The 13908-nt window shown below is 40.3% G+C and overlaps 1 protein-coding gene across 12 annotated transcripts in view; it reads left to right on the top strand.

The window, feature by feature from the left end:
• The window catches only part of TANC1 (tetratricopeptide repeat, ankyrin repeat and coiled-coil containing 1), a 239857-nt gene that overhangs the window by 53975 nt on the left and 171974 nt on the right, over positions 1-13908 (top strand). For 11 of the 12 annotated variants that reach the window (XM_053908394.1, XM_019457190.2, XM_053908411.1 and 8 more), the window contains exon 1: positions 1161-1273. The exons of the other annotated variant lie outside the window; for it this stretch is intronic. The gene's annotated coding sequence lies outside the window, so the exon portion shown is untranslated. Of the gene's footprint in view, positions 1-1160; positions 1274-13908 lie in introns of those variants that run through there. 12 annotated transcript variants of the gene reach the window in all.

Genomic DNA, 13908 nt, shown 5'->3' with positions numbered 1-13908 from the left:
GAAGACATGAACCTGTGCCCTGCCTCTGTCCCTGGTTTCCTCCTAGAGAAAGGCTCCTTGTGCTCCGTTCTCATCTTTGAAGTCCTGGTGGGCAAGGGGGGCATGTCTTTTAGAGCTCCTCATTAAACAGACTTAAAGGGGAGAAAAGGCCTCCACCCAGCCTTTGCATGCATAAACCTATTATATTCTGCTGCCCTGCCAAGGTGCTTTTGTTGGCCTAAACGTGACTACACATGATTCTGTCCTATTAGGCAGTGAAGCCTCGAAGGCATTGACTTGGACTGAGCCTGATGGCTGGTGTGGTTGAGCATGGATAGCGCCCTTGTAGAAGAGCATTTCCCAGGGAAAGAGACTGAGTCAGTCATGGGGAACCTCTTATTGGAGTTCTTCTTTCAACAAGCCTGCGGTTGGCATCTTCTTGTGACAAGAGCAGGAGGTTGGGATAGGGGGTGACAGGTAACACCAGCCCTGGGGAGACTGGTAGGAGGGGAGGTCAAGGCAGAAGGAAACAGATGCTAGAACTCAGATCCCCGAGAGGCTTTTTGAGCTCAGAGGACGGTCTGGTGGGATACTGTAGGTGTGGGGCAGGGCATGCAGTGGGGGTGTTTTGAGCTGTGTGTGGAGGATGACTAATTTCCAAAGTGCAAGAGAGGTGCTTCAGGATGAGGAACCTGGGAGAGCAGAGGTGTGAAATTGAGCGGTGTGTTCAGAGTGAGCTGTGTCCAGAGCTGGGATCTGTGAAGAGTGAGGCAGGAAGTGTGGGAACTTCAGCACCCTGAGTGTTTTAGAGAGGTTCTGGGCTCCTTATCTCAAACCTTTGAAACATGTCTTTGTGTACTGGGTTGCAAACCGATTAGCCTCACTTAAAACCTGAGCTAGGAGAAGTAAACAGATACTTCAGTACCTTGCTCAAGACAAGGAACTTTCAGTAAATGTCCCCGGTCAGCTTGGATAGAGGGCATCAGAAGAAAGAACAAATTTTCTCAGTTTTGCCATCCCCTCAACCTGCTTTCTCCTCTGTTAAGAGTATGTATATGGGTTGACGTCTCTTTTGTCTCCATCATGGCTTGGTTGGGAGTTTCAGGGAGGTTGTGGCTGGTTTTGTAAACTCTTTGCTTCTCATCTCCTAGGGTGAATGTGCTCACATGTTGTCTTTTTTCCAGTTCTCTTTCTAGCTTTCTGTGGTTGACTTGTCCCGAGGAACTTTCTGGGTGCACCCCGAGTGAGCCAGCTTCTTTCTGTTGCAAACAAGTGGAGTCTAGGGTGAGGCAAGGTGAGTGAGATCCATGGCAAACCCATCCTCTGACAGACCACCTTTTCCAAGATTGGTTATTCTCTGAAAATTTTGAGGACTTTGGAAGTAAATTGGCTTTTTAGTCAAATTTAAGAAGAAATTTTTAAAATTGGTGTCTTAATTACTAGGTGAAAACACTCTTGTTAATAGGGATGCTTCAATACATTTTTTTCCAGAACTTTTCTGAGTTTTTGGGTCTCTCTTTATGGTTCCTAGCATGGTACTTTTCCAGTGAAAACATTTAGTACGTGTTGTGTGAATAGCTTAATACCTTAGTGCTGACAGTTTGCAAATACAGAAGTCCTGTTAAGTTATTCTGAGTTGTGTCTCTTCTCTTTTCTGGGTTTCAAGGAGGATTGTTTAGTTGTGTTCCTTTAGGAACTCTGTACTATTGTTTTCCTGTACTGCAGTTCTATATGTAAATTTTGAAACAAAAATACCTACCTCAAGGGTTTTGGTGAAGCTGGAGGCTCCCGATGGCTAAAACTTTTGTTCTTTTCAGGGGCACCTGGGTGGCTCAGTCAGTTAAGCGTCTGATGTTGGCTCAGGGCATGATCTTGCATGAAATCTTTGTGATTTCAAGCCCCTTGTTAGGCTCTCTGCTGTCAGCACAGAGCCTGCTTTGGATCCTCTGTCTCCCTCTCTCTCTGCCCCTCTTTTACTCTCTTTCAATCTCTCTCTCAAAAATAAACAAATGATAAAAAAAAAATACATACATAAAACTTTCGTTCTGTTCACATTGTTATATTCCCTATCTCTAATGTGTAACAGTTAGTAGGGCTCAAATATTCGCTCTTTCCTTTAAGAAGAGAGTTGGCTGAGAACAGAATCTTCAATCCCATCTTAAGTGAGCCCAGCTTGGAGGGTTGTTATTTATCCTCCACTGCTCACAGTTGAGACCGTGGAGCAGGAATCCCTAGGAGGTCCAGGACAGAGTGGTTGACTGAGGGTTCTGAAGACCACTCCATATTCCTTCTCCTCTCTGAGTGGTGGAAGGGGCCCCCATAGGAGATGAGGGTCAAGGTTAAAGCTGCCTCCAAACGTCCGTGAATTCTCGAAACGTGCATGCAACGTGCACGTGCACTATGCCATCTGTCTTGTGTGGCTTGCTGGCAGGATTTCATATCCTGTACTCACCCCTCCTGCCATGCCTCACTCTTCCATGAAGAACACAGTGGTCACATTGCCCCTAAAACTTTGGGGGATCCTGACAAAAAGTAAAGCTTGTCAGAAGGAGCATGGCTGGGGAATACACATCAGAATCTAACATGAAGCTTTAGAAATTAGAATACCGGGACTCCCCCCCCCCCCCCCCCCCCCCGCCCCCAGGTGTGCTAAGCTAGAATTTTGAGGATGGGGAGGGAGTCCTTACTATTTATGTTTGCTTTTTTAAAAGCTCCTCAAGAGGTGATAGTGTATAACTTCTTGAAAAATATTTGTATGTGGAGTAGACTTAAAAACAAAGAAGTTCTTTCTTAGGCTGAGCAGATGTTTGGGGGAATTATTTTTGAACTCTACTAACTAGTTTAACCAGTTTATACAGCCAAGCCAAACATTCCCTTGTTGTGCCATAATTTGTATTGTAGAACCATTTTATAACTTTAAGTTAAAATTGCCTGGGAGACAACACTTTCTATGGTTGTAAGTGTACAAAGAACGAGAAAAAATGACATTGAAGAACAATTTTCTAAATTTAATAAGAGTTAGGGCTTATTTAGAAATCCAGGTGGAAATCTGCTTAAATGGAATTTCACCCAAAGTATGCAGAGATTTGCATATTGAAACCAAAGCTTTTTGACCTGTGGTGACACCATTTTCAAAGTAATATTGAAATAGCAATTTAAATATATTGCCCTTAGAGATTTATTTGACAGGAAATTTATTTAGTAAGGTATACATTTTTTTCCCCTTCCGGGACGTTTCTTGGTGGTAGAGAATTAGCTAATTTTTCTTTATTCCTTCCCTGGGACCATCTTCAGGAAGTAGATAGGAGCTTAATAGCAAAGATCAAGTTAAATGTTTTTTAACTATGTCTTTTTTGCAAATTCCCTTTCTCTGGAAGAAAACCTTGCAATTTGTTACTTGAGGTTTTAATAGTTTAATTGATTTGACAGAGAATAGGTTTCTTTTCAAGATCAAAGAATCTTACTGTTTAGTAGGACTTCACAGATGGCCTATTATCTGTTTTTTATTGCCTCAACTTCATGGAAACTGCTCTTGTTAAGGTTACAAATGACCTCTGCTAGGACTCTTGGTGTGACTTTTCTGTAGCACTTGATACTACTGACTTATTTAGTTTTGAGAGAGCATGAGCGGAGGAGGGGCAGGAGTGGGGGCAGAGGATCCGAAGGTGGCTCTGCACTGACAGCAGCGAGCCCAATGAAGGGCTCGAACTCATGAACTGTAAGATCATGCCCTGAGCTGAAGTCGGATGATCGACTGACTGAGCCACCTAGGTGCCCCTTTTGCACCATTTCTGATATTTGCATCCCTGCCCCCTCCCCTGCCTCTACAAGGCACCTCATCTCTAGGCTTCTGTCTGCTTTTCCCACATTGGTCATTGGCACTATTCAAGCCAGAAATGTGACTCATCCTTCATCCTCCCTCAGTCAGCCCATATCTTAATTTGCAATTAAGTTCTATCACTTTAATAACCTAAATAATAAAGGAAAAGGCCAGTCCACTGACATTTAAATATTATAGGTATTAAAAGTTGCAGTTTGGTTTGTATAAGCAGATAGAATAACATGAGACAATTGTGACCATTTATATAATACACATTTTATGCTCAGCGTAGGCCTACATATGTTGTCATGTTATTTCTAATTTTCACAACTATTCTGTGGCATATTATCTCTGTTATAAATGAGGACTCTAAGGTTCAGAGAGATTAAATTACTGGCCTAGGATCACAGGGCAAGTAAAGCATGGTGGGGTTGGGATGGGGGGATTTTAAACCTGTGGGTTGGTCTGCCTGACTCCAAAGCCTTTAACACCATGTCACCATGTCTTGCTGTGTTCCCATAATGCCACAGTGCCATTGTAGACCTCTGGTTGGTAGGTTGACTTTGTTGAGGAACTGGGTGTTATTCAAATTTGTGTGTCCTATATTTTTTCATAATAGTAGGTGCTAAAGGCAAGATTTTTTTTTAAATGGGGACTTTCTAAAAAAGTGTTTATTCGTTTATCCTGAGAGAGAGAGTGCACACACAAACGAGGAAGGGGCAGAGAGAGTAGGAGAGAGAGAATCCCAAGAAGGATCTGTGCTGTGAGTGCAGAGCCCGACACAGGGCTTGATCCCAAGAACAGTGAGATCATTACCTGAGCCGAAATCAAGAGTTAGACACTTAACCAACTGAGCCACCCAGGCACTGCTAAAGACAAGATTCTTTTTTTTTTTTTTTTTTTTAAATATATGAAATTTATTGTCAAATTGGTTTCCATACAACACCCAGTGCTCATCCCAAAAGGTGCCCTCCTCAATACCCATCACCCACCCTCCCCTCCCTCCCACCCCCCATCAACCCTCAGTTTGTTCTCAGTTTTTAACAGTCTTTTATGCTTTGGCTCTCTCCCACTCTAACCTCTTTTTTTTTTTTTCCTTCCCCTCCCCCATGGGTTTCTGTTAAGTTTCTCAGGATCCACATAAGAGTGAAACCATATGGTATCTGTAAAGACAAGATTCTTAATGGCAAAGCCATGGACCATGTCTTCTGTGGCTTTATCTGGGTTCAGTTCCTGGTTCTTAGATGTGCATTAGCTAGGTAGCCAAGGTTAGGATGGTGGGATCATGCTGCTTATCCTCCCAGAGTTCTTATGAGAAACAGGTGGGATAGCAGAAGAAAAAGTGCTCTAAAATTTGGGTGCGTTTTGGGGGAAATGATTAGTTGTGGATGTCAATAATTGACTGCTCAGATGAGCCTCTCTTTAAGTTTTTACTTTATAATTACATTTAGTTAGCATACAGTATTTATATTAGTTTCAAGTGTACAATATAGTGATTCAACACTTCCATACACCGATTGGTGCTCATCATTACCAGTGCACTCCTTAATCCTCATCATCTCTTTCACCCCTCCCTGCCCACTTCCCCTCTGGTAACCATCAGTTATCTATAATTAAGAGTCTGTTTCTTGGTTTGTCTCTCTCATTTTTTTCCTTTGCTCATTTTTGTTTCTTAAATTCCACATGTGAGTGAAATCATAGATATTTGCCTTTTCTCTGACTTACTTCGCTTAGCATTTTAATATCTAGCTCCATGTTGTTGCAGATGGCAAGATTTCATTCTTTTTTATGGTTGAGTAATATTCTGTTGTATGTATATACATATACATATGTAGGTGTATGTATATATACATATACATATATATATATGTGTGTGTGTGTGTATACATAACCTCATCTTCTTTATCCACTCATCAGTTATAATTTGGCTATTGTTGATAATGTTGATATAAACATAGGTGTGCATGTATTCCTTTGGATTAGTGTTTTTGTACTCTTTGAGTAAATAGCCAGTAGTGCAATTGCTGGATCATAAGGTAGTTACATTTAAAAATTTTTGAGGAACCTCCATATTGTTTTCCACAGTAGCAGCACCAGTTTGCATTCCTACCAATAGTGCACTAGGGTTCCTTTATCTCCACATCCTTGCCAACACCTGTCATTTCTTGTGTTGTTGATTTTAGCCATTCTGACGAGTGTGAGGTGATAGCTTATTGATTTGCATTTCCCTGGTAAGTGATGATGAGCATTCTTTCATGGGTTGGCCATCTGTATGTCTTCTTTGGAGAAATGTCTGTTTATGTCTTCTGCCCATTCCTTTTTTTGTTTTTGTTTGTTTGTTTGTTCTTAAGTTTATTTACTTGATAGAGACTGAGACAGCACAAGTTGGGGAGGGGTAGAGAGAGAAGGGGAGAGAGAGAGAATCCTAAGCGAGCTCTGTGCTGTCAGCACAGAACCTGATGATGCAGGGCTCAGATTCATGAAACTGCGAAATGTGACCTGAGCCAAAACCAAGAGTCGGATGTTTGACTGAGCCACCCAGGCACCCTGTCTTCTGCCCATTTCTTAACTGGATTATTTGTTTTTTGTGTGTTGAGTTGTAGAAGTTCTTTATATATTTTGGATACTAACCCTGTATTGCATTAAGTCATTCGCAAATATCTTCTCTCATTCTGTAGTTGTCTTTTATTTTTGTTGTTTCCTTCGCTGTGCAGAAGCTTTTCATTTTGATGTAAACCCATTAGTTTATTTTTGCTTTTGTTTTTCTTGCCTCATGAGACCTATCTAAAAAGAAGTTGCTAGGGCTGATGTCAAGGAGGTTACTTAAGTCTGTGTTCTTTGAAGATTTTTATGGTTTCAGGTCTTGCATTTAGATCTTTAATCCATTTTGAATTTATTTTTGTGTATGGGGTAAGAAACTGGTCCAATTTCATTGTCTACCATGTTGGTATCCAGTTTTCCCAGCACCTTTTGATGAAGAGACTTTCTTTATCCCATTGGATATTCTTTCCTGCTTTGTTGAAGATTGACCATATAATTTTGGGTATATTTCCGGATTTTCTACTCTGTTCTATTTATCTGTGTGTCTGTTTTTGTGCCAGTACCATACTGTTTTGATTACTACAACTTTGGTTTTTTTGTTTTGTTTTGTTTTTGTTTTGTTTTGTTTTGTTTTAAGATTATAAGTGGGGCGCCTGGGTGGCGCAGTCGGTTAAGTGTCCGACTTCAGCCAGGTCACGATCTCGCGGTCCGTGAGTTCGAGCCCTGCGTCGGGCTCTGGGCTGATGGCTCGGAGCCTGGAGCCTGTTTCCGATTCTGTGTCTCCCTCTCTCTCTGCCCCTCCCCCGTTCATGCTCTGTCTCTCTCTGTCCCAAAAATAAATAAAAAACGTTGAAAAAAAAAAAAATTTAAAAAAAGATTATAAGTAATCTTGGGGCGCCTGGGTGGCTCAGTCGGTTAAGCGGCCGACTTCGGCTCAGGTCGTGATCTCGCGGTCCGTGAGTTCGAGCCTCGCGTCGGGCTCTGTGCTGACAGCTCAGAGCCTGAAGCCGGTTTCGGATTCTGTGTTCCCTCTCTCTGACCCTCCCCTGTTCATGCTCTGTCTCTCTCTGTCTCAAAAATAAATAAACATTAAAAAAAATTAAAAAAAAAAAAAAGATTGTAAATAATCTCTACACCCAAGTGGGGGCTCTTAACAACCCTGAGATAAAGAGTTGCATGCTCTACTTGCTGAGCTAGCCAGTCCTTGAGCATGGAACGTCTTTCCATTTTTTTCGCCTTGTCTTCAGTTTTTTTCATCAGTATTTTATACTTTTCGGAGTATAGGTCTTTTCACCACTTTGGTTAGGTTTAATCCTAGGTATCGTATTGTTTTTTTGAGCAATTGTATATGGGATTGATTTCTTACTCTTCTGCTTCATTTTTAATGTATAGAAATGCAACAGATTTCTATACATTGACTTTGTATCCTGAGACTTTACTGAATTTGTTTATTGGTTCTAGCAGTTTTTTGATGGAGTCTTTTAGGTTTTGTATATACAATATCCTGTAATCTGCAAATAGTTAAAAGTTTTACTTCTTCCGTATTGATTTGGTTTCCTTTTACTTCTTTTTGTTGTCTGACTGTTGTGGCTAGGACTTCCACTACTATGTTGAATCAAAGTGGTGAGAGTGGACATCCTTGTTTTGTTTCTGATTTTAGGAGAAAAGCTCTGTTTTCCCCCCTATAGGATGATGTTAGCTATGCTTTTTTTCATATATGGCCTTTATTATGTTGAGGTATGTTCCCTCTAAACCTACTTTGAGGGTTTTTAGCACAAATGGATGTTGTACTTGGTCAAATGCTTTTTCTACATCTGTTGAAATGATCACATGGTTCTTATCCTTTCTTTTGCTAATGTGGTGTATCACGTTGATTTGAGAATATTGAACCATCCTTGCAACCCAGGAGTACATCCACTTGATTGTGGTGAATGATTTTTTTTTTTTTTTTAATGTACCGTTGAATTCAGTTTGTTAGTATTTTATTGAGAATTTTTTCATTTATGTTCATCAGGGACACTGCCTATAGTTCTTTTTTGGTGGACTTTTTATCTGGTATTGGTATCAGAATAATGCTGCCCTCATAGAATGAATTTGGAAGTGTTCCTTCCCTTTCTGTTTTTTTTTAGTGTAGTTTGAGAATAGGTATTAACTCTTCTTTAAATGTTCGGTGGACTGTACCCCAATGTTTATAGCGGCACTCTCAACAATAGCCAAATTATGGAAAAAGCCTAAATGTCCATCAACTGATGAATGGATAAAGAAATTGTGGTTTATATACACAATGGAATACTACGTGGCAATGAGAAAAAATGAAATATGGCCTTTTGTAGCAACATGGATGGAACTGGAGAGTGTGATGCTAAGTGAAATAAGCCATACAGAGAAAGACAGATACCATATGGTTTCACTCTTATGTGGATCCTGAGAAACATAACAGAAACCCATGGGGGAGGGGAAGGAAAAAAAAAAAAAAAAAAAAAAAAAAAGAGGTTAGAGTGGGAGAGAGCCAAAGCATAAGAGACTGTTAAAAACTGAGAACAAACTGAGGGTTGATGGGGGGTGGGAGGGAGGGCAGGGTGGGTGATGGGTATTGAGGAGGGCACCTTTTGGGATGAGCACTGGGTGTTGTATGGAAACCAATTTGACAGTAAATTTCATATATTAAAAAATAAAAATAAATAAATAAATAAATAAATAAATGAATGTTCGGTGGAATTTGCCATGAAGTCATCTGGGAATTTTTTCAATTAAAAAATTAAATTTCTTTGTCGGTCATCAGTCTGTTCAAGTTTTTTTTTCTTCTTGTTTCAGTTTTGGTAGTTTGTATGTTTCTAGGAATTGATCTATTTCTTCTAGGTTATCCAACTTGTTGACATATAATTTTGAATAATTATGATTATTGGTATTTCTGTGGTGTTGGCAGTTATTTCTCTTCTCTCATTTGTGATTTTATTGAGTACTTTATCTTTGTTTTCTTGGTGAGTCTGCCTAGAGGTTTTATTCGTTTTATTGAATTTTTTTTTCCCCAAAGAACTAGTTCCCAGTTTCATTGACCTGTTGTATTGTCCTTTTTTAGTTTCTATATTGTTTATTTTGCTCTAATATTTATTAGTTGCTTCCTGTTGCTAGCTTTAGGTTTTGTTTGTTCTTTTTCTAGCTCCTTTATGTGTAAGGTTAGGTTATTTGAGACTTTTTTTTTTTTAATTCTTGAGGTAGGCCTGTATTGCTATAAACTTCCCTCCTAGAACTGCTTTTGCTGCATCCCAGGGATTTTGGACCATCTTAATTTTCATTTGTTTCCATGTACTTTTTAAATTTTATTTCCTGGTTGATCCATTTTTAGTAACATGTTGTTTAACCACCATGTATTTGTGGTCTTTCCAGGTTTTTTCTCATGGTTGACTTCTAGTTTCATAGTATTGTGGTCAGAAAGTACTCATGGTATGATTTTGATCTTGAATTTGTTGAGGTTTATTTTGTGGGCTAGTAGGTGTTCTATTCTGGAGAATGGTCCATGTGCACTTGAAAGTAATGTGTATTCTGCTGTTTTAGGATGAAATGTTCTGAATATACCTCTTAAGTCCATCTGGTCCAGTGTGTCATTCAAAGCCGTTGTTTCCTTGTTAATTTTCTGCTCAGATGATCTGTCCTGGATGTTATGGTCCCCTTCTATTATTGTATTTTGATCCATTAGTTTCTTTATGTTTGTTATTAACTGTTTAATGTATTTGGGTGCTCCCATTTGGGTAAATAAATATTTGGGTGCTCCCATTTGGGTAAGTAAATATTAACAGTCATTACATCTTCTTGTTAGATTATCTCCTTTATTATTATATAGTGTTATTCTTTGTCTTTAAATACAGTCTTTGCTTTAAAGTCCATTTTGTCCCATATATGTATTGCTACTCCAGTTCTCTTTTGATATCCATTTGCATGATAAATATTTCTCTGTCTCCTCACTTTCAATCTGCAGGTGCCTGTTGGTTTGAAATGAATCTCTTGTAGAGCCTTGGAGCTTTTATCTTTGTTTTTAAATAACAGCATGTGAAAATGTAGATTCTTCTGAATCTCTGGTCATGCTGTTTGACTCATTCACATGCTGGTCATAATGTAGGCAGAAAAAGCCCTTTCAAGTAAAGACTTTGTGGATAAGGATAGCATACATAGATCTGGTTATTCAAGCTTAGCTGTGTTAGAACAGGTGAGGGTACAAAAACCAGAGAGAGTATGTATGTAAGTAGAGGCAGGTGAATTATTGATTGATTGATTTACATTTATTTATTTTTGAGAGACAGAGCACAAGCAGGGGAGGGGCAGAGAGAAGGAGACACAGAATCTGAAGCAGTCTTCAGGCTCCCAGCAAGTGTTCAGCACAGAGCCTGATGTGAGGCTCGAACCCACAAACCAGGAGATCATGACCTGAGCTGAAGTCGGTCACCTAACCGACTGAGCCACCCAGGCACCCTGAGGCAGGTGAATTAAACAGAGTCTATTGACATTTTTTATTTAGTTAAATTGATCTTGGGAGGATGGATTTGAACATGGGTTGTGGTATACTAAAGCAAACTCCAAATCAAGGAGAGGAGGTTCTATACTTTGTATCCTCATAGGTCTCTCCTTTTGCCCTGTCCTGAGAAGGAAATACTCCTTGTTTTCCATCATCCTTCTCCCTTTTGCATCAAATTTTGATAACAAAAGTTTTTCTAAGGAGAGTGTCCCCTTTAATAAATACATAAAACCAATTTGTCATTGTAGAATTTAAAAATTGCTTAACATTTCAAAGTCTCTCTTTTTTTTTTTTTTTTTTAACAAAGTTGCCCTGTAACTTTGGAGGCAATGCTGTATTTTGTAGGGTTGTTTTAACTAGAATATAACAGAGGTAACCTAAAGCATAGTGGGTCCTCGGTGAATAGTAGCTCCTATTGTACCCACTTAGTTATCAGAAGCCTACAGTTTCAGATTTAAAAAGGCTTTTGCTGGTCCATGAAGAAAAAATTTGGGAAGGATTGATGTGAGATGGGAAGGGAGTCAGGAGAGTCTAAGGCAGTGGTTCCCAGGCGTTGGACCTTGAGAAACAGAGTCTTCACAAGCTCAGACTTACTAGAAATATAATGTCTCAGCTTCAAACCAGACCTAAAAATCAGTGGCAGTGGGACTCCACAATTTGCCTTATTAGCAAGCCCTAGAGGGGATTTTGATGCACTTTAACTGACCTGAAGTTAGAAAAATTAGGCTGCAGGCTCCCCAAGTAGTCCAGTGGGGGGGATATAGTGAAGACCTCCCCAGAATTGTGGGAGTGGAGGGGCTGGAACTGGTGAGACTTAGTAATTTGATTGGCTATTGATCAGACCAGGAAGGAGGCCATGAGGATGTAGGGGGCTTGAGTCTGGTAGACTAAGCGGGGGTGGTGCTATCAACAGGAACCTGGAGCCCAGCCTGGTGAGTGGGTGTTGGAGGTCAGGGGAAGAGAAAGGTGAGTTTAGTTTGGGACACTTTGAGTTTGTGTTGCCAGGGTTGATGTCAGCAAGTTGGAAATAGAGTACTGGAACCACAGCACAGGTAAAACAATGGGGAAACCATATTTGTGAGCTGCCTGAGTGAAGGTAGCTGTTGAAGTGGGTATTCAGATAATTTTTCCGAGGAAAATGGTGCACAGAAAAGAGCTGAGATTGATGGGTTTGGAATTGGATGTTTGCGATAATAGCATTCAGTTTCTCCTTCGGCAGTATAAGTAGAAATATTGAGGAATACATTATGATAATAGTTTTAAATGAAACCAGATGATCGCAAACACGTTGGAGTTCATAATGCTATCTTTAGAGGCCCCATTCTGGGCAATAGAGGCTGATCTTGGACATCATTTAATCTGGGGATCTAAAGTTTAGGGTGCCAAAGGCAAGGTTCTTGTGGAGTCCAGATTCAGAGCGAAGGTGGCCTGGGGCAGGCCGCTGAGTTTCCCTATCTCAGCCTCATTATGTGTCAAAGAGAACAAGGAGAGTTCTACCTTCTTGCTGTGAGGACGAAACAGGACCCCTCACTGTGGAAAAACTTAACCGTGCCTGCTGAAGGGTGCTTTTGTGTCTCTACTTGGGCTGTGGTTTTTATGACGTTTTGTTGGATTTGTGGAGTAAAGGTCTTATGTTTGTAACAAATTTACAGTATTGGTTTAAGTACTGAGATAATTTTAAAAAGTCGTAAGTCTGGGGGCGCCTGGGTGGCTCAGTCGGTTAAGCGTCCGACTTCGGCTCAGGTCACGATCTCGCGGTCCGTGAGTTCGAGCCCCGCGTCAGGCTCTGGGCAGATGGCTCAGAGCCTGGAGCCTGTTTCCGATTCTGTGTCTCCCTCTCTCTCTGCCCCTCCCCCGTTCATGCTCTGTCTCTCTCTGTCTCAAAAATAAAAAAACGTTAAAAAAAAAAATTTAAAAAGTCGTAAGTCTGAATCGGAGATGGATGGCTTTGTGGTTTTCAGTGAATTATCAATACATTGAAATATGTGTTTTATTAGGTTTGTGAGAAGGCAGAAGGGAGTCGGCTTGGGAAGTTTGCATAAAAACAAGGACCAGATAGTTAAAAAGCTATATCCAGCTTTGTTGTAGACTCAAATATTTTTCTGTACGAGAAAGATGTTTCCCTGAGACCACGGAAAGTTAGTACATCTGTGCAACATCTTCATTATATCTAGAACAATTTCACATCCACTGTTTCTAATTCAGAGTCATTCAAGAAACATGTGTTCCTGTTTTTCACTGGGTTCTAATTGGGATGTTTTTCCTTAAAGGGACCACACACTTCTATTTAGGAAATAACTTTGTCAACTGTGCTGCAACTACAAGGAACCTTCTCAGTTTGGAGACTGTAGAATCTGAAACTCACCCTCCCACCCCACCTCCCCCAGCTTCAAAGAAAAGGGATCTATCTGTGTATATATAGGTATGTGCATGTGTGACTTCACAATAGTGATTTTGTTCCTTAGGTCTCAGATATGCTTCATACTGTTGGTATGTGTTAAAAGAAGTGGCGACAGAATCCACGATCAAAGGTTTCACTGCAGAGTTACTAAGGACTTTAATTGAACCTTTCACTGCATTTTAGAGGGAAAACAATCTGATGTTCATACGTAGCCTGTCACATAACTTCACGTGTAAAGCTTGAACTTCATAGGTTTGATTAAACTTCTGTGGGACTCCTAAAAATAATAACAGTTGTGATCTCTATGCATAGGGAATTACTCTGTAATTCACAGTTTAGCCAAAGTGTTTGCTGTTGGGTCGGGTTTGAATGCTACCAGTTTAGCCCAGCGCTACCCTCCTGGTTCTTCTACAGCTACACAAGGCTTGCATCTTCCTGGGAAATTTGGCTGCTGCCAGAGCTGAAACTGTGAGCCAGACTTAGGTAATTTTATTAGTCTAGAAAAAGTATTACGCTCCTGCAGCTGTTGTTGTAGGTCCTAGCCATGAAAACAAAAACCGTCTCAGTTACCCAGGATCCATGAGAAACTGGCAATAGCCCAATGTTAAGTCCATGTATTTTGGACTCTGAATTATATTTATCTTCATATGGGTATCC

This window comes from Panthera pardus, unplaced genomic scaffold (assembly GCF_024362965.1).
Source record: "Panthera pardus isolate Hobbes unplaced genomic scaffold, ASM2436296v1 HiC_scaffold_10, whole genome shotgun sequence".
Taxonomy (NCBI): Eukaryota; Metazoa; Chordata; class Mammalia; order Carnivora; family Felidae; genus Panthera; species Panthera pardus.
This window is presented reverse-complemented; position numbering and strand designations above follow the sequence as displayed.